This window comes from Budorcas taxicolor, chromosome 10 (genome assembly GCF_023091745.1).
Source record: "Budorcas taxicolor isolate Tak-1 chromosome 10, Takin1.1, whole genome shotgun sequence".
NCBI classification, from domain to species: domain Eukaryota; kingdom Metazoa; phylum Chordata; class Mammalia; order Artiodactyla; family Bovidae; genus Budorcas; species Budorcas taxicolor.
Genome location: NC_068919.1, coordinates 91,181,589 through 91,202,860, shown reverse-complemented (window position 1 = coordinate 91,202,860; position 21,272 = coordinate 91,181,589).

The following is a 21,272-nucleotide window of genomic DNA, read 5'->3' as shown; positions in this document are numbered from 1 at the left end:
ACGAAGACTGTCCTTCAAGTCCCCATTTAAAAAACTGGTATCTATGTTTAGAATCCTGGAGAAGGAAATGGCAACCCACTCCAGCGTTCTTGCCTGGAGAATCCCATGAATGGGGGAGCCTGGAGGGCTACAGTCCATGGGGTGACAAGAGTCAGACATGACTTAGTGACTAAACTGCTACTACTACTATGTTTAGAATAGTCCTTTGTCCCAGATCTCTCTCTCTCTCTCTCTCTCTCTCTCTCTCACACACACACACACACACACACACACACACACACACACATTTAAACACTAGCATTTAACGGAAAACAAAGGGAAGTATTACTTCAAACAAGTACAGCTACTAACTCGTGACCCCTGAGAAGTTACATGGGCTACACATGTGAACAGGTTAGAAAATAACTTGAGGACAGAGGCAAGGTGGCCATGTGGCTAAATTTCTGAATCTCTTCAAAAGAGACAAACAAAAAATGGACAATACAACTAAAATGTCAAACAGACCCCCCAAAAGTTCCATAGTTATAAAAAAAGACATTTTTCTCATTTCAAAACTCTTTAAAACATAATTGGGTGTTTAAAGCGAAAATAGTGATGATGAAAATAGGGCCTATGACTCAAATAGAAGTAAAATATCTGACAGCAGAGGCACAAAGCAGAAAGGATGCTGCTTTAAGATTTTGTACACACACGTACATAATATTATTTGAAGGTAGATTACATTGTAATGAGTCAAAGACGTATACTGTAAATTCTAGAGCAATCACTGAAAACTAAAACAAAAAGGAAGAGCCAAAAAGCCAAGAGTGGAGATAAAAATCAAGGGACAGAAAATATTTAGTTAATCCACTGAGGACAAGAAAATGGAACAAAAAACAGTGGGACAAATAGAAAGCATACAGCAAAATACACTTTTCCTGTCTCCTGAGAAGCCTGCATGCAGGTCAAGAAGAAACGATTAGAAGTGGACATGAAACAACAGGCTGGTTCAAAATTGGGAAAGGAGTAGACATCAAGGCTGCATGTTGTCACCCTGCCTATTTAACTTATAAGCAGAGTACATCATGCAAAATGCCAGGCTGGATGAATCACAGCTGGAGTGAAGGTTGCCAGGAGAAATATTGACAATCTAGATAAGCAGATGACACTACTCTAATGACAGAAAGCAAAGAGGAATTTAAGAGCCTCTTGATGAAGGTGCAAAAGGAGGGTGAGAAAGATGGTTTAAAACTCAGCATTCAACAACTAGGATCATAGGATCTAGTCCCATCACTTCATGGCGAATCGAAGGGGAAAAAGTGGAGGCAGTGACAGATTTCATTTTCTTGGGCTCCAAAATCACTGCAGACAGCGACTGCAGCCATGAAATTAAGAGATCCTTGCTCCTTGGAAGAAAAGCTATGACAAATATAAACAGCATATTAAAAAGCAGAGGCATCACTTTGCTGACAAAGATTCATATAGTAAAAGCTATGGTTTTTTCAGTAGTCAGGTATGGGTATGAGAGTTGGACCATAAAGAAGGCTGAGGCCTGAAGAATTGATGCTTGTGAATTCTGGTGCCAAAGAAGACTCTTGAGAGTCCTTTGGACTCCAAGGAGATCAAACCACTCAACCCTAAAGAAAATCAACCCTCAACACTCATTGGAAGAACTGATGCTGAAGCTGAAGCTCGAATTCTTTGGCCACCTGATGCAAAGAGATGACTCATTGGAAAAGACCATGGTGGTGGGAAAGACTGAAGGCGGGAGGAGAAGGGGACAACAGAGGATGAGATCAGTTCAGTTCAGTTCACTTCAGTTGCTGAGTCGTGTCCAACTCTTTGCAACCCCATGACCACAGCACACCAGGCCTCCCTGTCCATCACCAACTCCCAGAGTCCACCCAAACCCATGTCCATTGAGTCAGTGATGCCATCCAACCATCTCATCCTCTGTCATCCCCTTCTCCTCCTGCCCTCAATCTTTCCCAGCATCAGGGTCTTTTCAAATAGTCAGCTCTTCACATTAGGTGGCCAAAGTATTGGAGTTTCAGCTTCAACATCAGTCCTTCCAATGAACACCCAGGACTGATCTCCTTTAGGATGGACTGGTTGGATCTCCTTGCAGTCCAAGGGACGCTCAAGAGTCTTCTCCAACACCACAGTTCAAAAGCATCAATTCTTCGGTGCTCAGCTTTCTTTATAGTCCAAATTTCATATCCATACATGATCACTGGAAAAACCGTAGCCTTGACTAGATGGACGTTTGTTGGCAAAGTAATATCTCTGTTTTTTAATGTGCTGTCTAGGTTGGTCGTAACGTTCCTTCCAAGGAGTAAGCGTCTTTTAATTTCATGGCTGCAATCACCATCTGCAGTGATTTGGGAACCCAGAAAAATAAAGTCAGCCACTGTTTCCCCATCTATTTGCCATGAAGTGATGGGACCAGATGCCATGATCTTCGTTTTCTGAATGTTGAACTTTAAGCCAACTTTTTCACTCTCTGAGGCTCTTTAGTTCTTCTTCGCTTTCTGCCATAAGAGTGGTGTCATCTGCATATCTGAGGTTATTGATATTTCTCCTGGCAATCTTGATTCCAGCTTATGCTTCTTCCAGTCAAGCGTTTCTCATGATGTACTCTGCATAGAAATTAAACAAGCAGGGTGACAATATACAGCCTTGAGGTACTCCTTTTCCTGTTTGGAACCAGTCTGTTGTTCCATGTCCAGTTCTAACTGTTGCTTCCTGACCTGCATACAGGTTTCTCAAGAGGCAGGTCAGGTGGTCTGGTATTCCATTCTCTTCCAGAATTTTCCACAGTTTATTGTGATCCACACAGTCAAAGGGTTTGGCATAGTCAATAAAGCAGAAATACATGCTTTTCTGAAACTCTCTTGCTTTTTCGATGATCCAGCAGATGTTGGCAATTTGATCTCTGGTTCCTCTGCCTTTTCTAAAACCAGCTTGAACATCTGGAAGTTCACGGTTCATGTATTGCTGAAGCCTGTCTTGGAGAATTTTAAGCATTACTTTACTAGCACGTGAGATGACTGCAATTGTGTGGTAGTTTGAGCATTCTTCGGCATTGCCTTTCTTTGGGATTGGAATGAAAACTGACCTTTTCCAGTCCTGTGGCCACTGCTGAGTTTTCCAAATTTGCTGGCATATTGAGTGCAGCACTTTCACAGCGTCACCTTTCAAGATTTGAAACAGCTCCACTAGAATTCCATCACCTCCACCAGCTTTGTTCCTAGTGATACTTTCTAAGGCCCACTTGACTTCACATTCCAGGATGTCTGGCTCTAGGTGAGGATGAGATAGTTGGAGGAAATCACCAACTCAATGGACATGAATCTGAGCAAACTCCAAGAGATGGTGAAAGACAAGGAAGCCTAGTGTACTGCAGTTCACAGGGTCACAAAGAGTCAGACACAACTTAGTGACTGACAACTAGTCTAGCCACCCCAATAAATGGTCTAAGAAAATCAAGAACTGGCTATATTGCTGTATACAGGACATCCATTTTAAATATAAAGACTTAGGTAGCTTAAAGGCAAAAGTACTAAAAATATACCATGCAAGCAGTAATAAAAAGCTGGTGTGACTGCTCTATTTAAGATGGACAGCCATCAGGAATGTACTGTATAGCATATGAAACTCGGCTCAACGTTATGTGGCAGCCTGCATGGGAGGGGGTTTGGGGAGAATAGATACATGTATGTGTATGGCTGGTTCCTTCACTGTTCACCTGAAACTATCACAACATTGTGAACTGGCTACACCCCAATATAAAATAAAAAGTTTACAAAGGAAAAGAAAACCCAGCTTTGCAAAGATATGACTCCATCAAAAGAAACATAGCTCCAATTAGTTGGGAAACATTGACATATCTTGACCCTGACCTTGCAGTGTCCAATTAGATGTTGAGTATTTTTGTGATTTAGATGAAATTTTGAAATATCCCATGGTGTCCCATGACAGACTCCCCTCCCTGTCCCCACTCCCCCCCACCCCCAGGACATATCAGCGCATAATTTGAAAGCAGTGAATTTGGATTTAAATAAACATACTATCACTCTATCAAAAAAAGTTGGTGTAGCTCTATCAATATCAAACAAAGTAAACTTCAGAATGAGTAATATATCAGGGATTAAGAAGAATGTTTTATAATGATGAAAAGAAAACATAAGAATCCTAAATTCTCACATTTTAAATTTACCAAATAACAGAGTTTTAAAATATATGGAAAAAAACTTAGCTGAAAGGAGATACAGACAAATAATTATACTGTATCAATAATTATACTGTATACTCTTTCTATAACTTGTAAAAGAATAAGGCCAAAAAAATAAAAATCAGTTGGTATTTAGATGATTTTAACAACATTGTGAAACAATTTAACCTAACTGCTATTTAAAGAAACTCAACCCAAAACAGTAAAATACATATTCATCTCAAATGCATAAGGAAAGGAGAGTCACCGTGAAAGGCTTTATTTTGGGCCAAGTCTCCAATAAATTGAACTGAAATCATTCACAGTAGGTTCAGTTCAGTTCAGTTCAGTTCAGTTCAGGCACTCAGTCTTGGCTGACTGTTTGTGACCCCATGAATCACAGCACGCCAGGCCTCCCTGTCCATCACCAACTCCCGGTGTTCACTCAGACTCACGTCCATCGAGTCAGTGATGCCATCCAGCCATCTCAGCCTCTGTTGTCCCCTTCTCCTCCTGCCCCCAATCTCTCCCAGCATCAGAGTCTTTTCAGATGAGTCAACTCTTCCCATGAGGTGGCCAAAGTACTGGAGTTTCAGCTTTAGCATCATTCCTTCCAAAGAAATCCCAGGGCTGATCTCCTTCAGAATGGACTGGTTGGATCTCCTTGCAGTCCAAGGGACTCTCAAGAGTCTTCTCCAACACCACAGTTCAAAAGCATCAATTCTTCAGTGCTCAGCCTTCTTCACAGTCCAACTCTCACATCCATACATGACCACTGGGAAAACCATAGCCTTGACTAGACGGACCTTTGTTGGCAAAGTAATGTCTCTACTTTTAAATATGCTATCTAGGTTGGTCATAACTTTTCTTCCAAGGAGAAAGTGTCTTTTAATTTCATGGCTGCAGTCACCATCTGCAGTGATTTTGGAGCCAAAAAAAAATAAAGTCTGACACTGTTTCCACTGTTTCCCCATCTATTTCCATGAAGTGATGGGACCGGATGCCATGATCTTAGTTTTCTGAATGTTGAGCTTTAAGCCAACTTTTTCACTCTCCTCTTTCTAAAAAGCAGAGACATTACTTTGCCAACAAATGTCCATCTACTCAGGACTATGGTTTTTCCAGTGGTCATGTATGGATGTGAGAGTTGGACTATAAAGAAAGCTGAGCACCGAAGAATTGATGCTTTTGAACTGTGGTATTGTAGAAGACTCTTGAGAGTCCCTTGGACTGCAAGGAGATCCAACCAGTCCATCCTAAAGGAGATCAGTCCTGGGTGTTCATTGGAAGGACTGATGTTGAAGCTGAAACTCCAATACTTTGGCCACCTAATGCAAAGAGCTGACTCATTTGAAAAGACCCTGATGCTGGGAAAGATTGAGGGCAGGAGGAGAAGGGGATGACAGAGGATGAGATGGTTGGATGGCATCACTGACTCAATGGACATGGGTTTGGGTGGACTCTGGGAGTTGGTGATGGACAGGGAGGCCTGCCGTGCTGAGGTTCATGGGGTCGCAAAGAGTTGGACATGACTGAGTGACTGAACTGAACTGAACTCATGAATGGAATACCCTTTTACCTAAGATGTGGTGCTAAAAAAGAGATTTTGTAACTCTTAGAGCAATGCGCTAAAGTTTTTATAGGTGAAATGATACCAGGTCTTAGTGAAGTGAGTGAAGTTGCTCAGTCGTGTCCGACTCTTTGCAACCCCATGGACTGCAGCCTACCAGGCCCCTCCGTCCATGGGATTTTCCAGGCAAGAGTACTGGAGTGGGGTGCCATTGCCTTCTCCAACTAATTCACTAGTTTAGTATGCAATAAAATAACAGAGGCTTTGAATAAATTAAACTGGCTAGTAACAACTAATCAGTTTTCTTCCGTGATCACTGTTCTTCTACATAGATAGGATAATTAATTCACAGATAGTCTTTCTGGTCTATCTTCAACTATTCTTACACTACATAATCAATTAGGGATATCTTTTTACAAATATATGAAGAGAACACAGGTAGCTTTACATAAGTTGAGTTTGTTAAATCTGTTTGTTATGACAAGGGATTTCTGACACAAAAATTGCTCACTGCACACTAAACCCCAGAGAAGTGATGAAACAAGACAGCTTATGTTAGGAGGTATATGGGAGTGGGGTAAGGTGAGAAGTCATGGATAAATTAAAAACTGGCAAGTATCTGCTGAAGTAGAGCCACTTTTTAGGGGGCATAAGAAAAACTGATAAGTCATCATTTTGGTCTCTTTAGAGAAATCCATTTGTTGTTAAGAACTTCAGACCTTTTACTATCATTCATGCTGCGAAACGCAGTAGTCACACTATTTCCAAAAGGATCCTGAAAACTGTAGTGCAAAAGAAATCTAAGAAAATAAATAAGTACAAAACCACCAACATTTTCCAAAGAAATGTGCTCAAAACAGTGACTTTTACAAAAAATGTGAATTTGTTTTAAATGAAAAAAGAATTCTCTCTATGAAAGATCAAAGACTCATTTCTGTCTTTACAATATTTTCATATGGGTGTAGTGGGGGAAAGGAAGAGTAAAATGGATAAAGATGTAGGTAAACATAATCTTTGACCTGCTGCTGCTGCTAAGTCGCTTCAGTCATGTCTGACTCTGTACGACCCCATAGACGACAGCCCACCAGGCTCCTCTGACTCTGGGGCTCTCCGGGCCAGAACACTGGAGTGGGTTGCCATTTCCTTCTCCAATGCATGAAAGCGAAAAGTGAAAGTGAAGTCGCTCAGTTGTGTCCGACTCTTAGCAACCCCATGGTCTGTAGCCTACCAGGCTCCTCCGTCCATGGGATTTTCCAGGCAAGAGTACTGGAGTGGGTTGCCATTTCCTTCTCCAAATCTTTGACCTAATATGGTCTTAATAACTACAGATACACTGAAACAAATATATAAACATATGTTTACAAAGATGTGCCCTGTAGCATTGTAGTAACAAAATAAATAAAACTGAAACAACCTAAATTCCATCAGTAGGGTACTGGTTTAATTAATTATGCTACATGTGTACAGATTCTCTTATCAGGAATGATGCTGTGGTCCAGAATAATAGATGAGCTCTCTAATGAGTTTCATGGGTCATCTCAAATAGCAAGAAGATTTTTAGTTAAGAAACACTTCCTCCATTTTTATTCTCCAGAGAATCATATAGTTTATGTGATATTCTCCAGAGAGTCATGCCTCATAAATCCATGGATTGTAAATTTGTTTACCATAAGCAATCCTAATTCAGGGTGGTTCTACTCGAAACATTCCATAGATAAAGACTCTCCAGCTAAGAAGTATTATTAGCCTGTTGCTCAGTGGTCTAGATACCATGCTGATAAGGAGATAAGGTTGGATCATCTGCTTAGGATTCTTTTCCCTCAGTGTATCCTCCCAGTAATGAAGAGATAAATGGATCACAGGTCCCCATATATACCCACATATTCTTGTGTGTGCATGAAACAATTCTGGCATAAATGCAAAGAATTATTTACCATGGTTGCATCTGAGAGATAGCCCTGAGGAATAAAAAGGGTGAAAAGAGAAATGTTTACTTTTTAATCCATACTCATCTGCACTTTTGACATTTTTAGTACCATGCATATTCCCTTTAGGATTTGCAACATATAATTTTTTTAATAGTACTTGGAACAAATTAATAGGTAAATAAATCCATAATGGGTTACTTAAAGAATCTGGAATAGATCTGAGGAGAATTCATAATATTTTAAAGAAAAACAACACCCCTGTCAGGTATCTTTGGGTACCACCAACAGATAGACTTGGGCTTCCCAGGTGGCACTAGTGGTAAAGTGCCCGCCTGCCAATGAAGGAGGCATAAGAGATGCAGGCTCATTCCCAAGGCCAGGGAGATTCTGTGGAGAAGGAAATGGCAACCCACTCCAGTGTTCTCGCCTGGAGAAACCTATGGACAGAGGAGTCTGGTGGGCTACAGCCCATGGGGTCACAAAGGAGTCTAACACGACTGAGTAACTAATGCTGTCATAAAAAATAGACAGAGAAAATGTTCTTTTTCTCCAGCAAATCCTAGCTATTATAACGGTGTATTATATTAAAACAGCATTCATGGGCTTTTGAGTCCTAGTCCTTTCAACACGACTTTGAGGAAATTTTCCAACTCTCTGAGCCTCAGTTTCCTTATACATAAAATGGGTAAAAGCTTACCAACCTCATAGCACTGTTGTGAAGATTTAGAGAAATACTATTGAACACAAGAGTGTTAAAAAAGTTTATATACAAATAAACTTAACACAGAATGTGTCTGTGTGTGACCTCAGTCACTTAGTCACGTTCAAGTCTCTGCAGCCCCATGGACTGTAGCCTGCCAGGCTTCTCTGTCCATGGAATTTTCCAGGCAATACTGGAGCAGGTTGCCATTTCCTACTCCCAGGGACTCTTCTCAACCCAGGGATTGAACCTGTGCCTCTTGCATCTCCTGCACTGGCAGGAAGATTCTTTACCACTAGTGCCACCTGGGAATCCATTAACACAGAGTAGATACTCAGTAAATACTGTTTATGATCTTTAACTGTATTATGGATACAGCCAGACAAATAGCACAGCAGTCTTTTCACAGGGCTATCTTAATTACCGTGGACTTCCCTGGTGCCTCAGCGGTAAAGAACCCACCGCCCAATGCAGGAGATGCATGTTCAATCCCTGGGTCGGAAAGATCCCCTTGGTAAGGAAATGGTGACCCACTCCAGAGTTCTTGCCTGGGAAATCTCACAGACAGAGGAGCCTGGTGGGCTACAGTCCAAGGGGTCACAAAAGGGTCAGACATGACTTAATGATTTAAACAACAACAACAATCTTAATTACTATGCTTTCTACAAAGACCAGCAAGCAAGGGAACTAGGTCTGGCCTTCTAACCTCTGGAATTCAGGAGTAAAATTCCATCTAGAGTCTGAAATAAAATTAAATTTGGTGAGTTTTGTCACTATCATTTTTCCTGTGTATCAGTCACTGCCAAACATCATAACGAACCAAACATTTCAGGACTGACCAAACAAACGCTTGCTGCTGTGAGGGTGTGTGTTCCCGGTATCTGGAGATCAAACACAGGAGCAGTGGCATGCTGGAGAGACCCCAGACGTAATCACAACTGTCCAAGATATAGGAATTGGTTACTGGGGGAGCAGAAGAGGTGTGTTTCTCTTCACATACTTCTCTTTTCACTAGACCGGCAAAGAGAAAAAAGACCACTTTGCCTACCAAGCAGAGCTTTTGCTAAATAGCACAGTTCACCCTGGTTACCTGCAAGTCTCTCTCATCCCTGCCCTCTGGGCAAGAACATTTAGATGGTGGCGCTGGCGGGGGAGAGAGGAGTGGAAGGCAGATGGGGTGAGAATTAAATTCTTTAGCCTAGGGTTTTACTCCCTTGCTGAGAATAAAGACTGAGCTTCCATCAGAAGGGTTGATCCAGGACCCCTTGACATTGAGATTCTTCTCTATTAAAAAAACAACAACAACAACAAGTATTTTGAAATAAAACTCACTTAACAAACACTTGGAGGTAAGAAAGGGGAGGACTGTTTGGGTGGTTTTGTTTTCAAGTGGAATTGTTTCTTTTCTGAAGGCTACAGATTCACAAACAATAACTGTCTGCGGAGTACAGTGAATGAATTCATGTCTTCCATACTTTCTCTAACAAAGCTTCTGGAATCTTACACTCTAGCTGACCAAAGCATCTCTTCCTTTGCACAGCAAACCCCTGACACATAGACCCAGTCATGAGTGTGGCCCCATCTCTATTATTAAAGCTAAATACATTCTCACAGTGAGAGTCTTTTTTAAAAACTCTGATGCTACATGTGGAAATTAGAGAGGGGGGAGAAATGTGAGTCCCAGGAATTTTGGAGATGGTATGGGGGGTGCAGCTGATAACATAATAACATGATATTGATAACATAATAAAGTCTAGAAAACAGACTTTCAAATGAGGGAAGTATGTGTTCCAATTAATGCTCTTCCAATGCCTCTTTGACAGAAATGACGTAAGTGATTTAACCTCTCTAACTTCTATTTCCTCATTTCAAAAGTGGAGGAAAGCACAGATATGGATTCCGAGGTGGCATTAGTAATAAAGCAACCACCTGCCAATGCAGGAGACGCAAGAGGCACATGTTTGACCCCGGGTTGGGAAGATTCCCTGGGAGTAGGAAATGGCAACCTGCTCCAGGTTTCTTGCCTGGAAAATTTCACAGACAGAGAAGCCTGGCAGTCCACGGGGCCACAGAAAGTTGGACACAACTGAGCATACACATACACAGTTATATACTGTCTTGTGATGATGATTAAATGCATAGAAAGATATTACAGTATGCTCAATGAACAGTATACATATAGACACACACAATGCAATATTACTCGGCCATAAAAAGGAATGAAATCATGGATGGGCTGAGAGATTATTAGCAACATGGATGGGCTAAGAGATGATTAGACTAAGTGAAGTAAACTGTGCATGCATGCTAAGTCGCTTCAGTCATGTCTGACTCTTTGTGATCCTATAGACTGATAGCCCGCCAGGCTCCTCTGTCCGTGGGATTCTCCAGGCAAGAATACTGGAGTGAGTTTCTGTGCCCTCCTCCAGGGGATTTTCCCTACCCAGGGATCAAACCCACATCTCTTAGATCTCCTGAATTGACAGGTGGGTTCCTTACCACTAGTACCACCTGGGAAGCCCAAGACAAATTCCATATACCACTTATATGTGGAATCTAAATTTAAAAAAAAAAGACAAACAACTTACTTACAGAACAGAAATAGATCCACAGATACAGAATACAAATTTGTGGTTACCAAAGGGGAAAGGGATGGGAGAGGGATAAAATAGGAGGTCAGGATTAAGATGATACACTACTATATACAAAATAGACCAACAAGCACAGGGAACCATACTCGTGTTTTGTAATGAATGAATGAATGAAGTCACTCAGTCGTGTCCGACATGGGAAAAGAATCTGAAAGAGAATCACTGTGCTGTGCACTCGAAGCTAACACAATACTGTCAATCAACTATAGTTCAATTAAGAAAAAAATTTAAAGGTAGCCAGTATTGACGCTGATGTTATTATTACATTTTTAAATTAAATACTATTTAAAATAAAATCAAAAGGACCTACAAACATTAAAACACGTATTTAACAGTCTTAGAGATAAAGATGCAATGAAGGACAGAAGGAAAGAAGCCAGCAAGGGAGGGATTTGGGAGCAGCAGGAGGGAAGAGGCAAGTTTGGTGATGGAAGGGCACCTCCCTGGAAGTTCTCTACTTGGGCACCGTTACTCTGGGTCTTGAGGGGGGAAAAGGCACCTTTCCTCCAACAATGTCTAGAAATGGCAACTCCCGCCTCTATCTCCAGATTTACCTGTAACTGCTCATGCTACCTCTTCCCCTTCCACCAATTTGACCACTCAAATTTATATAATTTCCTCAACTGGGGGAAGCGATATGTTTTCTTCCTTTGGCAGAATAATTAAGCCCCAAACAATCAATATCTTCACATCTTCCCAACTCCTGCTTTGTCACCTGTACTCAACTGTTGGTTCTCAATGACTACCCCTGATTTCCAAGCAAGTTATGAGGAAAATCACGGAAATCCCTTTTCTCAACTCCTTCGCATCATCAGAAAAGGCTAAATGAGAAAGAAATGTGCGGAGTATGTGGGATGGGGTGGAGGGGTTGGAAGGTAGGAGAGAGACTCAAGACGGAGGGAGCATACATGTGCCTAAGACCAATTCATGTTGGTATATGGCAGAGGTGAGGTGAGGTGAGGTGAGGGGAGGGGAGGTGAGGTGAGGTGAGGGTGAGGTGAGGGGAGGTGAGGTGAAGTCACTCAGTCGTGTCCGACTCTTCGCGACCCCGTGGACTGTAGCCTACCAGGCTTCTCCGTCCATGGGATTCTCCAGGCAAGAATACTGGAGTGGATTGCCATTTCCTTCTCCAGGGGATCTTCCTGACCCAGGGATCGAATCCGGGTCTCCCGCATTGTAGGCAGGCACTTTAACCTCTGAGCCAACAGAACCAACACAATTCTGTACAGCAGTTCAGTTCAGTTCAATCGCTCAGTCATGTCCGACTCTTTCCAACCCCATGAATCACAGCACACCAGGCCTCCCTGTCCATCACCAACTCCCGGAGTTCACTCAAACTCATGTCCATCACGTCAGTGATGCCATCCAGCCATCTCATCCTCTGTCATCCCCTTCTCCTCCTGCCCCCAATCCCTCCCAGCATCAGAGTCTTTTCCAATGAGTCAACTCTTCCCATGAGGTGGCCAAAGTACTGGAGTTTCAGCTTTAGCATCAGTCCTTCCAATGAACTCCCAGAACTGATCTCCTTTAGAATGGACTGGTTGGATCTCCTTGCAGCCCAAGGGACTCTCAAGACTCTTCTCCAGCACCACAGTTCAAAAGCATCAATTCCTCGGCACTCAACTTTCTTCACAGTCCAACTCTCACATCCAATACATGACCACAGGAAAAACCATAGCCTTGACTAGACGGACCTTTGTTGGCAAAGTAATGTCTCTACTTTTAAATATGCTATCTAGGTTGGTCATAACTTTCCTTCAAAGGAGTAGTGTCTTTTAATTTCATGGCTTCAATCACCATCTACAGTGGTTTTGGAGCCCAGAAAAATAAAGTCTAACACTTTTTCCCCATCTATTTGCCATGAAGTGATGGGACCAGATGCCACGATCTTAGTTTACTGAATGTTGAGCTTTAAGCCAACCTTTTCACTTTCCTCTTTCACTTGCATCAAGAGGCTTTTGAGTTCCTCTTCACTTTCTGCCATAAAGGTGGTGTCATCTGCATATCTGAGATTTTTGATATTTCTCCCAGCAATCTTGATTCCAGCTTGTTCTTCCAGCCCAGTGTTTCTCATGATGTACTCTGCATGTAAGTTAAATACGCAGGGTAACAATATACAGCCTTGATGTACTCCGTTTCCTGTTTGGAACCAGTCTGTTGTTCCATGTCCAGTTCTAACTCTTGCTTCCTGACCTGCATACAGGTTTCTCAAGAGGCAGGTCAAGTAGTCTGGTATTCCCATCTCTTTCAGAATTTTCCACAGTTTATTGTGATCCACACAGTCAAAGGCTTTGGCATACTCAATAAAGCAGAAATAGATGTTTTTCTGGAACTCTCTTGCTTTTCGATGATCCAGCAGATGTTGGCAATTTGATCTCTGGTTCCTCTGCCTTTCCTAAAAAAACCTTGAACATCTGGAAGTTCCTGGTTCACGTATTGCTGAAGCCTGGCTTGGAGAATTTTGAGCATTACTTTACTAGCATGTGAGATGAGTGCAATTGTGCGGTAGTTTGAGCATTCTTTGGCATTGCCTTTGGGATTAGAATGAAAACTGAACTTTTCCAGTCCTGTGGCCCCTGCTGAGTTTTCCAAATTTGCTGGCATATTGAGTGCAGCACTTCCACAGCATCATATTCCAGGATTTGAAATAGTTCCACTGGAATTCCATCACCTTCACTAGCTTTGTTTGTAGCGATGCTTTCTAAGGCCCACTTGACTTCACATTCCAGGATGTCTGGCTCTAGGTGAGTGATCACACCATCTTGATTATCTGGGTCATGAAGATCTTTTTTGTTCAGTTCTTCTGTGTATTCTTGCCACCTCTTCTTAATATCTTCTCCTTCTGTTAGGTCCATACAATTTCTGTCCTTTATTGAGTCCATCTTTGAATGAATTATTCCCTTGGTATCTCTAATTTTCTTGAAGAGATCTCTAGTCTTTCCCATTCTGTTGTTTTCCTCTATTTCTTTGCATTGATTGCTGAGGAAGGCTTTTTTATCTCTCCTTGCTATTCTTTGGAACTCTGCATTCAGATGCTTATATCTTTCCTTTTATCCTTTGTTTTTCGCCTCTCTTCTTTTCACAGCTATTTGTAAGGCCTCCCTGGACAGCCATTTTGCTTTTTTGCATTTCCTTTCCATGAGGATGGTCTTGATCCCTGTCTCCTGTACAATGTCACGAATCTCCGTCCACAGTTCATCAGGCACTCTGTCCATCAGATCTAGTCCCTTAAATCTATTTCTCACTTCCACTGTATAATCATAAGGGATTTGATTTAGGTCATACCTGAATGGTCTAGTGGTTTTCCCTACTTTCTTCAATTTAAGTCTGAATTTGGCAATAAGGAGTTCATGAGCTGAGCCACAGTCAGCTCCTGGTCTTGTTTTTGTTGACTGTATAGAGCTTCTCCATCTTTGGCTGCAAAGACTATAATCAATCTGATTTTGGTGTGACCATCTGGTGATGTCCATGTGTAGAGTCTTCTCTTGTGTTGTTGGAAGAGGGTGTTTACTATAACCAGTGTGTTCTCCTGGCAAAACTTTATTAGCAACTATCCTCCAATTAAAAATAAATTTAAAAAATAAGAAAAGGAAATGTCAGGGAAAAAATTAAAAGTCGATGCAGAGGTGAGTGAAACAGTGGGGTCCTTGCAAGGAAGAAGCAGTCAAGCAACTCAAACATTTCTGAAAGGTACTGCAGTCTTTTTGAAGATTCAAGTTTTTTTTTTTTTAATCAGCATTATTGTTACAGGAATAAAAAGAAGAGACTATATTGTTGTATTGTTTTGTAAGAAATTTCTACCTCTAAAATCATATGTGTAAACCTAGAAAGAAAAAAAAAAGGATCCATTTTAAGTGTAAAAACATTGGAATCCTTTCCAATCCTCCTTCCTTTGTTAATGACATTGGGTTTCTTTGTTCTGGAGACTCCCAGAATGATACAGGGAAAAATTTTCCAGCTGAGCTATACCAGTCACTCTCTGCTCTTGTGTCAAACCCCTTTTCTTTAAATTTGCCTGCCTTGGAATAAACTTTCTTGTTAAGATAGATTTCCAACAAAAGTGAGAGGCTGGGAAGCTGTTTTTTTCTTGAGCAGCTTTACTCTCTCCCAGTTGCCTCCTTATTTTCCCTACAGAGAATATTAGCATTCTCCCTATTAAAACTCAATCTGCCACTTTAGAGGATAATGATTAACTTTAATATGTCTGTGCCTTTCATTGTAATCTAAACTCTAGAATTAAATCAAATGTAATGGGAAGGACGGAATTAAGACAACTGGGCACTGGTCCCAGTACGACCAATAACTGGTTGTCTGACCTTAGGAAAGCCTTCAATTTCTGTGGAACTTCATCCATAAAACAAAGTGGTAGGAATAGACAATCTCTAAATTTCTTGTGGCTTTAAAATTCTGTTTGTATTGAGATAGGCGGGGACGTGGGACGCTTTACCACGGCGCTTGCACCTGGACAACCATCTCCTCCAGCCACAGAATACAAAGAAACAATAAGGGGCTAAAAATAACTACACGCATAAGCAGTTGGGCAAATTTCTGAACAAAAAGATACAAAAAGGCCAAAACCCAAACCGCCACTTCTGAGATGCTGGGAGCAAATGCAAGAAACTGCACGTGACCCCTGCACCCCCTGTACCACCGAAGGAGTGGGTAGACCACCCAAGCCAGCCCATCAGCCAATCCACCATCCACCACTACCGTTGCCTCATTCAAGGGACCAGCCTGCCACAAGCTCCCCTTATTCCCAGTCAGGGAAGAAGCAAGGAAACCTCTTGCTTGTTTTTCCTCCCTGGGGCTGCAACACCAGTCCCAGTAAGTCATTACCTGAATTTGTCTTCTGGCCTCCTAACAATTTCTGTTGATTAGAGTCCAAGAACCCAGGTCGGTTACAGTGTGACTAAGGAACATTTTACAGTATGAATAAGGAACCCTCAGATTTAAAGACTTCTCGGCCTTTTGGCTAAGATCAAGTGTAGTATGGCAACCCACTCCAGTACTCTTGCCTGGAAAATCCCACGGATGGAGGAGCCTGGTAGGCTACAGTCCATGGGGTCACTAAGAGTCGGACACGACTGAGCGACTTCACTTTTCACTTTCCTGCACTGGAGAGGGAAATGGCAACCCACTCCAGTGTTCTTGCCTGGAGAATTCCAGTGACAGGAGAGCCTGGCGGGCTGCCGTCTATGGGGTCACACAGAGTCGGACACGACTGAAGTGACTTAGCAGCAGCAGCAGATTTAAAAGCTAACTGGAAGCAAGTAGTTTTCTATTAATAGTTTTCTCAGCTGGCTAACTCAGGTCTAAGCAGGAATCCCTTAGAAGAAATGGAGTAGCCATCATGGTCAACAAAAGAGTCCGAAATGCAGTACTTGGATGCAATCTCAAAAATGACAGAATGATCTCTGTTTGTTTCCAAGGCAAACCATTCAATATCACAGGAATCCAAGTCTATGCCCCACCAATAATGCTGAAGAAGCTGAAGTTGAATGGTTCTATGAAGACCTATAAGACCTTTTAGAACTAACACCTAAAAAAGATGTCCTTTTCATTATAGGGGACTGGAATGCAAAAGGAGGAGGTCAAGAAACACCTAGAGTAATAGGCAAATTTGGCCTTGGAGTACAGAATGAAGCAGGGCAAAGGCTAATAGAGTTTTGCCAAGGGAATGCACTGGTCATAGCAAACACCCTCTTCCAAAACACAAGAGAAGACTCTACACATAGACATCACCAGATGGTCAATACAAAAATCAGATTGATTATATTCTTTGCAGCCAAAGATGGAGAAGCTCTATACAGTCAGCAAAAACAAGACCAGGAGCTGACTGTGGCTCAGCTCATGAACTCCTTATTGCCAAATTCAGACTTAAATTGAAGAAAGTAGGGAAAACCACTAGACCATTCAGGTATGACCTAAATCAAATCCCTTATGATTATACAGTGGAAGTGAGAAATAGATTTAAGGGACTAGATCTGATGGACAGAGTGCCTGATGAACTGTGGACGGAGATTCGTGACATTGTACAGGAGACAGGGATCAAGACCATCCTCATGGAAAGGAAATGCAAAAAAGCAAAATGACTGTCCAGGGAGGCCTTACAAATAGCTGTGAAAAGAAGAGAGGCGAAAAACAAAGGATAAAAGGAAAGATATAAGCACCTGAATGCAGAGTTCCAAAGAATAGCAAGGAGAGATAAAAAAGCCTTCCTCAGCAATCAATGCAAAGAAATAGAGGAAAACAACAGAATGGGAAAGACTAGAGATCTCTTCAAGAAAATTAGAGATACCAAGGGAATAATTCATGTAAACATGGGCTCAATAAAGGACAGAAATTGTATGGACCTAACAGAAGGAGAAGATATTAAGAAGAAGTGGCAAGAATACACAGAAGAACTGAACAAAAAAGATCTTCATGACCCAGATAATCAAGATGGTGTGATCACTCACCTAGAGCCAGACATCCTGGAATGTGAAGTCAAGTGGGCCTTAGAAAGCATCGCTATGAACAAAGCTAGTGAAAGTGATGGAATTCCAGTTGAGCTATTTCAAATCCTGGAATATGATGCTGTGGAAGTGCTGCACTCAATATGCCAGCAAATTTGGAAAACTCAGCAGTGGCCACAGGACTGGAAAAGGTCAGTTTTCATTGCAATCCCAAGGAAAGGCAATGCCAAAGAATGCTCTAACTACCACACAATTGCACTCATCTCACATGCTAGTAAAGTAATGCTCAAAATTCTCCAAGCCAGGCTTCAGCAATACGTGAACCGTGAACTTCCTGATGTTCAAGGTTTTTTTAGGAAAGGCAGAGGACCCAGAGATCAAATTGCCAACATCTGCTGGATCATGGAAAAAGCAAGAGAGTTCCAGAAAAACATCTATTTCTGCTTTATTGACTATGCCAAAGCCTTTGACTGTGTGGATCACAATAAACTGTGGAAAATTCTGAAAGAGATGGGAATACCAGACTACCTGACCTGCCTCTTGAGAAACCTGTATGCAGGTCAGGAAGCAAGAGTTAGAACTGGACATGGAACAACAGACTGATTCCAAATAGGAAAAGGAGTACATCAAGGCTGTATATTGTCACCTGCTTATTTAACTTCTATGCAGAGTACATCATGAGAAACGCTGGGCTGGAAGAAGCACAAGCTGAAATCAAGATTGCCGGGAGAAATATCAATAACCTCAGATATGCAGATGACACCACTCTTATGGCAGAAAGTGAAGAGGAGCTAAAAAGCCTCTTGATGCAAGTGAAAGAGGAGAGTGAAAAAGTTGGCTTAAAGCTCAACATTCAGAAAACTAAGATCACGGCATCTGGTCCCATCACTTCATGGCAAATAGATGGCGAAACAGTGGAAACAGTGTCAGACTTTATTTCTTTGGATGCCAAAACCACTGCAGATGGTGATTGAAGCCATGAAATTAAAAAACACTTACTCCTTTGAAGGAAAGTTATGACCAACCTAGATAGCATATTTACAAGCAGAGACATTACTTTGCTAACAAAGGTCTGTCTAGTCAAGGCTATGGTTTTTCCAGTGGTCATGTATGGATGTTAGAGTTGGATGGTAAAGAAAGCTGAGTGCTGAAGAATTGATGCTTTTGAACTGTGGTATTGTAGAAGACTCTTGAGAGTCACTTGGACTGCAAGAAGATCCAACCAGTCCTTTCTAAAGGAGATCAGACTGATGTTGAAGCTGAAACTCCAATACTTTGGCCACCTCATGTGAAGAGTTGACTCATTGGAAAAGACCCTGATGCTGGGAGGGATTGGAGGCAGGAGGAGAAGGGGATGATAGAGGATGAGATGGCTGGATGGCATCACCGACTCGATGGACATGGGTATGGGTGGACTCAGGGAATTGGTGATGAACAGGGAAGCCTGGCGTGCCACAATTCATGGGGTTGGAAAGAGTCGGACATGACTGAGTGACTGAACTGGACTGAACTGACCAGAACCTAATATAATATTTCTTCAATACACAGCTCTCTTTTGAAAGGGTAACAGCAGACAAGAGAAGGCCTCATTTGTGAGCAGGCAGCCCTAGTAGAGTCCACAATAGGGGAGAAGGGGACAATAATGAGGACAAATGACTGAAACTGCTTCTCCACCCCGTTTTCTGCATAAGAAAAGTAAACAATGGACAAGAGAAATAGCACTGCCATAAAGAGATGAGCTACTCAGGGAGATCCTCCATGACAAAAGTGATCCACTCAAGGGACTGATCTATTTCCTTTAACCTCATCCTTCCTTTTTTAAAAAATATACTTTACTCTCTCTTTGTCCCTGCCTCATTGTGGAGAAAAAGAATATTAGTGTTTTCCTTTTTCTCTTTCTCAAATCAGGCCAAGGATTATTCTGCAAAATAGAAAAAGGAAATGAAACAGAAAATAAGCTTCCATTTGGGGAAAAGAAATGATTATGGTGGTGAGTTGTCTAAAAATGACTGTATGGATGATACACTTCTCAAAAACTGCCAACTTGCAAATGTTCTAATCTACAAAAGAACTACTTTGCACTTAGGAAGCCACAGAAAGCTAGTGGAAACTGAGGCATACACTGAGCTGTGGGTTTTCACTTTGCTTTCGCTTTTTTCTTGAGTCCCCTAGTGGAGCCTGTAAAAGAAGCATGAAAACACAGGGGTTGAACATTCAGATTCAATAGTTTACAGCATTTAGCAAAAAAAAAAAAGTCTCTCCCTTTCCTTGCCAGATATATTTATAGAGGCATGCGTGCTTAGTCCCTCAGTTGTATCTGACTTGTTATGACCCCATGGAGTGTAGCCCTCCAGGCTCCTCTGTCCATGGGATTTCCCAGGCAAGAATACTGGAGTGGATTGCCATTTCCTTCTCCAGGGGATCTCCCCAACCCAGGGATCAAACCTGCATCTCCTGGGTCTCCTGCATAGCAGGTGGATTCTTCGCCTGGTGAGCCATGTAGGCAGAGGTGATACTGAAAACCTGGACAGGAAACAGACTCATCCAAGGGCTCTACTAGGATGATTGTCTGAGAACCAATAGGGTGATTTTTTATTTGGAAAACCAAAATGATTGTACAAAATGAGATGGGCTCAAGAATGTGGGCTGGTTTTCTATAGGTAGGATCAGAGTGAATAATTTTACTAGTCTCAAAGCTCACATGTAACAGAGATGTAAGTTAGAATTTCTTGCCCCTAAAAAAAAAAAAAAAAAGGATCAGTGTGAAAGCTCAGAGTGTGGATGGTGTGGATGGAGAAAGGCCAACTGTTCTACAAGCACAGGATTTCTGCAAACGATAGATGTAGATGTGGGACAACTTCTGTAGTCTCGGTCACCTGGCTTTGTGCCCCTCCTGATGTATATGGAGGCAACATGATTTACAACTCACCCCTTTCCCTTATTCTATTAATAAATAAGTAAACAAAGAAGTAAGTAAAAACCCTACTTCAGGGCACTGCACAGGAGTGGTAACCATGCCCAGCGAGGGCTTTCCCAAAGACTGAAGGTTGCTGGCCCCCCAAAATAAAACCCACAGGGAGAGACTGGCAGCCTGTAGCACAGTCACTGCAGTCAACCCGAGAGACCCATGAACAAAAAAGAAAAATTCCTGTTGTGTCTCCGAGGCTTGGGTGTTGTTTGTTGTGCAACATCGTTTTGGCAAAAGTTGACTTACACAAAGAACTCTCTGGGAAAGGGGATTATACCACAACAATACAAACAACATCACATTAAGCATTAGACTAAAAGACCCTTGAATAACCCACCACTAGGAGGGTGACTTAAGAGTCCTTTGTGTAAGTCAACTTTTGCCAAAATGGTGTTCCACAACAAACAACCAAATCAATGGACTTGATGTTGGGCAAACTCCAGGTGATACTGAAGAACAGGGAGGCCTGGCATGTTGCCGTCCATGGGGTCACGAAGAACCAAACACGACTTAGCGACTGAACAACAACTGGAGGTTGTCAAGAGCCACTTTAACTTCCTGGGTCACCACAAAGACTGTATTGCTCTCCATCCACTTGTGCCCCTTTCCACATGCTGTCTCTTCAAGATCCTACTCCGCACCCTCAACTCTAGTATCTCCTCCATGTACTTTGGAGAGCAAGTCTGTGTTCTCAACCCCTGCTCTCAACCCCTCAACCTCAGGGCTCGGCTATCTCTTCATATTCAGATTTCATATCCAAGCCCACCAATGATCCAGCAGAACAAAGACGCTTCTCCTACAAAGAGAA